Raw genomic sequence first — 5,535 nt, 5'->3', positions numbered from 1 at the left:
CAGCGGTATCACCGTTTGAGAAACGGTAGGGGATCGAAAGAAAAAGGCAAGTGAACAAATATGAGGTGCCAAAAAAATCCAAGAAAAGAATGTTTTATAGTACATAGAGGATGACATGTGGGTCCCATGAGCCTGCAGGTTCCTCAACGTTTCAAACGTGGCATGAGATTGAAAGAAAAAGGCAAGTGACCAAATATCAGGAGCCAAAAATAATTCAAGAAAAGAAACTTGATTGTACATATAGGATGACATGCGAGTCCATTTAGCAGCAGCGGTATCACCGTTTGAGAGGTTGCACGGGATCGAAAGAAAAAGGCAAGTGACCAAATATGAGGTTCCAAAAAAATCCTAGAAAAGAAAGTTTTATAGTACATAGAGGATGACATGCGGGTCCCATGATCCTGCAGGTTCCTCAACGTTTCAAACGTGGCATGAGATCGAAAGAAAAAGGCAAGTGACTAAATATGAGGAGCCAAAAATAATTCAAGAAAAGAAAGTTTTATAGTACATAGAGGATGACATGCGGGTCCCATGATCCTGCAGGTTCCTCAACATTTCAAACGTGGCATGAGATTGAAAGAAAAACGCAAGTGACCAAATATCAGGAGCCAAAAATAATTCAAGAAAAGAAAATTGATTGTACATAGAGGATGACATGCGGGTCCCAATTAGCAGCAGCGTTATCACCGTTTGAGAAGCGGCAGGGGATCGAAAGAAAAAGGCAAGTGACCAAATATGAGGTGCCAAAAAAAATCCAAGAAAATAATGTTTTATAGTACATAGAGGATGACATGCGGGTCCCATTTGGAGCAGCGGTCTCAACGTTTCCAAGGCGGCACAGAACCAAAAGAAAAATGAAGTAGCCAGAAATCAGGGGGTGAAAAAAATCCAAGAAGAAAGATTTCAATTGGGCTGCATCTGGACATCTGGGCCTTCGAACTATCCTGCTTGGCCTTTTGACTCGTACAATTTCAGCCCACTCCAGAACAGGAAAGTTCGGAATTTTCTAAAAAATAACAGGAAAGTCCTATGCTTCGCAAAAACAAAAAAACAAAGAGATTCAACATATAAGTTTGTTTATGTAAAAATAAAGATTTAATTTATCCGTTTGAAATAGCTCAGAGCGCAATAAACTGTTTATTGTCTGCAAAATAATCAAGATATCACATGTTTCTTGTACGGGGAGGCTGACATCGAGGACCCATGAGCCAGCAGCGTCGTCAACGTTTTAAAGACGGCAGGGGATGGAAAGAAAAAAATAAACCAAAAATATGTTGGTAAACAATCCAAGAAAAGAAACATTTTCGTTCTAAGAGGATGACATGCGGGACCCATGAGGCAGCGAAGATCCTCGGCGTTTATTGTTCATAGAGGCCGACATGTTGGACCCGTGAGCCGACGAGCGTCCTCAACGTTTTAAAGGCGGCAGGAGATCGAAAGAAAAAATTAGCCAAAAATCATTTGGTAAACAAAATCCAAGAAAAGAAACATTTACCGTTCTGAGAGGATGACATGCGGAACCCATGAGGCAGCAGCATCCTCAACGATTCCAAGGCGGCAGGGGATCAAAGAAAAAAAAGGAAATATCCCGAAATTAATTAGAGGTTCAAAATAAATCCATCAAATGAAACTTTTATTGTTCACAGAGGATGACATGTGGGACCGACCTGCCAACATCGTCCTCATCGTTTCAAAGGGGGCAGGAGATTAAAAGAAAAAGGCAAATAGCCAGAAATTAGGGGTCAAAAATAACTCCAAGAAAGGAAACTTTTATTGTTCATAGAGGATGACATGCGGGACCCATGAGCCAGCAGCTTAGTCAACGTTTCAAAGGCGGCATGAGATCGAAAGAAAAAGGCAAGTGAAAAAATATCAGGAGCCAAAGATAATCCAAGAAAAAAACTTTATAGTACATAGAGGATGACATGCGGGTCCCAATTAGCAGCAGCGGTCTCAACGTTTCAGATGCGGCTTGAGATCAAAAGAAAAAGAAAGTTGATTGTACATAGAGGATGACATGCGGGTCCCATGAGTCAGCAGCTTACTCAATGCTTCGAAGGCGGCAGGGGATCAAAAGAAAAAAATCCAAGAAAAAACTTTTAGAGTACATAGAGGATGACATGCGGGTCCCATGAGCCAGCAAGTTCCTCAACGTTTTCAAAGGCGGCATGAGATCGAAAGAAAAAGGCAAGTGACCAAAAATCAGAGGGTAGAAAATAATCCAAGAAAAGAAACTTTTATTGTACATACAAGATGACATGCGGGTCCCATTTTGCAGCAGCGGTCCCAATGTTTCAAATGCGACTTGAGATCAAAAGAAAAAGAAAGTAGCCACAAATTAGGGGGTCAAAAGAAATCCAAGAAAAGAAAGTTGATTGACATAGAGGATGACATGCGGGTCCCATGAGCCAGCAGGTTCCTCAACGTTTCAAACGTGGCATGAGATCGAAATCAAAAGGCAAGTGACCAAATATCAGGATCCAAAAATAATTCAAGAAAAGAAACTTGATTGTACATAGAGGCTGACATGTGGGACCTATGAGCCAGCAGAGTCCTCAATGTTTCAAAGGCGGCAGGGGATCAAAAGAAAAAGGAAATAGCCAAAAATCAGAGGGTGAAAAAAAACCAAGAAAATGAACTTTTATAGTACATAGAGGATGACATGCGGGTCCCATGAGCCTGCAGGTTCCTCAACGTTTCAACGTGGCATGAGATCGAAAGAAAAAGGCAAGTGACCAAATATCAGGAGCCAAAAATAATTCAAGAAAAGAAAGTTTTATAGTACAAAGAGGATGATATGCGGGTCCCATTTAGCAGCAGCGGTCTCACCATTTGAGAGGCGGCAGGGGATCGAAAGAAAAAGGTAAGTGACCAAATATGAGGTGCCAAAAAATCCAAGAAAAGAAAGTTTTATAGTACATAGAGGATGACATGCGGGTCCCATTTAGCAGCAGCGGTATCACCGTTTGAGAGGCGGCAGGGGATCAAAAGAAAAAGGTAAGTGACCAAATATGAGGTGCCAAAAAAATCCAAGAAAAGAAAGTTTCATAGTACATAGAGGATGACATGCGGGTCCCATTTAGCAGCAGCGGTATCACCGTTTGAGAGGCGGCAGGGGATCGAAAGAAAAAGGTAAGTGACCAAATATGTGGTGCCAAAAAAATCCAAGAAAAGAAAGTTTTATAGTACATAGAGGATGACATGCGGGTCCCATTTAGCAGGTCTCAACGTTTCCAAGGCGGCAAGGGATCAAAAGAAAAAGGAAGTAGCCAAAAATCAGGGGGTCGAAAAAATCCAAGAATAGAAAGAATTTTGGTTCATAGAGGATGACATGCGGGACCCATGATCCTGCATCGTAAACGGCTCGATCGGAGAGCTTTGAACGAGATGGCGCGATCGAGAAAAAAAACAATGTCAGAGAGGCTGCCATCTGGGCCCTACATCCCTCGGCGGTGCAAATTTGCGTTGACTCGGCCGGCGAACTCGAGAATTCGAGTTGCACCACGTCCCGGGCCACCATACGCAACGTTTTGGCCATTTTCGTCGGGCTAGGTGGCCTCAAAAACGAGAAAAAAATGTTTTGACATGCACAACGGACAGACCCAAAATCGTCGGCCATGGTACACCAGCAACCACAGCGCGACTTCAACTTCGTCGGCCATGGCCACTTTTCTTGTAGTGTATATTTCAAAAACATCCCAAAAGCTTCATTTTAATTAGACTTACTAATTAATTAAGAAGGATCCAGGATTAATTACCTTTTCATTGTCATGTTTTAAACTTGTTTAAATCTTGGTCAAACCTGGGATTTGACCAAGATTCAAATGGGCATAAAAATTCAGAAAAAAATTCGAAAGAATGAAAAACCAAAGCACATAGCCTTCATATGTCATATAGTAAGCATTCAAATTGATAAAAAAGGACTAGACATATTCAAACCAGACAAATAATGTATCTACCCCTAAGCCCTAACCCTAAACTCTGTCTTATGAAGTCAAGCATGAAGAGAAGTGGTTTTGGGTTTCAAACATGGAAATTTTAAAAACCTCCCAGAAGCTTCATTTTAGAGCGACTAAGAAGGATCGATGCTTACCTTTTCATTGTCATGTTTTTAACTTATTTGAATCTTGGTCAAATGCTAGGTTTGACCAAGATTTAAACATGTTTAAAACATTAAAATGAAATGGGAAGTCTGTATCCTTCTTAGTCACTCTAAAATGAAGCTTTTGGGATGTTCTTGAAATTTCCATGGTTGACTTCATAAGACGGAGTTTAGGGTTAAGGTAGACATATACATGATTTGTATGGTTTGATTATGTCTAGACCTTGTTTATCAACTTTAATGCTTACTATATGACATAAGAAAACTGTTTGCTTTTGTTTTTCATTTTTCTGTTTTTTTTTATTTTGATGCTGATTTGAATCTTGTCAAATCCTAGGTTTGACCAAGATAATTTAAACAAGTTTAAAACATGAAATGAAAAGGGAAGCATGTATCCTTCTTAATTACTCTGAAATGAATTTTTTGGGAGGTTTTTGAAATTTCCATGTTTGAAACCCAAAACCACTTGTAAAGTTCTTAATCTATCTCTGAATTTGGCGCATGCGCTAAATCTTGCAAAGTATAATGATAAAGAAATTGTAAGACAGTAGTAGTACTTCTGTTCAAGGTCGAGTGCAACATCAAATCATCATCACGTTGAAAATTTGTTACCATGATCCTCTGAAAATGGGCGCATCCGCTAAAACTTGCAAAGTATAAGGATACAAAATTGTGACACCGTACTAGTACTTATGTTCAAGGTCGAGTGCAACATCAAATCATCATTACATTGAAAATTGTGTTACCATGATCATGATCTATCTCTGAATTTGGCGCGTCTGCTAAATCTCGCAAAGTATAATGACTAAAAATTGTGAGACTGTACTAGTACTTATGTTCAAGGCCGAGTGCAGGATCAAATCATCATCACGTTGAAATTTGTTACAACGATTATGACATATCTCTAAAATTGGCGCATCCGCTAAATCTTGCACGTGGCACATCTCGGTGCGGAGCAACAGGCCGGTGCTATCAAGGTTGAGGCGTCGGTAGCGTCATCGGTCTCTCCTCTTTTGATAGATCTTCTACATGGCGTGGCGCACCGCCCACCGAGAAGCAGTCACATGTGAGATCGAGGTGGAGATGTCACTGGCATCCTCGAGGCGCGGCCGCCCTTCTACGAGCCAGAGTCGACTGAAGGTAAGAATCCATGCGTTGTCGCGCCCCTTCTGCATATGAAGTGGGGTGCCTTAGATTTATTACTCTTCTCTTACGATTATTTCTAGCCGAACATGTGTGCTCTTTCTCTGAATATATTGCTTGAAAAGCTAACCAAGTTACTTAAATTCACTTCGTTCTTAATCTTGCATGCTAATTTTGTTATTGTTGTCGACAATGGTGTGCGCAAGGAAATTTATTTGTGGGTGTGTTGAGCTGTTAGGCCTAAGTCGAAATCCTCAGCTAAACAAGGCCTCAACTTAACACATAAAAAA

This window comes from Lolium rigidum, chromosome 5, assembly GCF_022539505.1.
Source record: "Lolium rigidum isolate FL_2022 chromosome 5, APGP_CSIRO_Lrig_0.1, whole genome shotgun sequence".
NCBI classification, from domain to species: Eukaryota; Viridiplantae; Streptophyta; class Magnoliopsida; order Poales; family Poaceae; genus Lolium; species Lolium rigidum.
The sequence above is the reverse complement of the archived record's forward strand: the minus strand, read 5'-3'. Positions refer to the sequence as shown.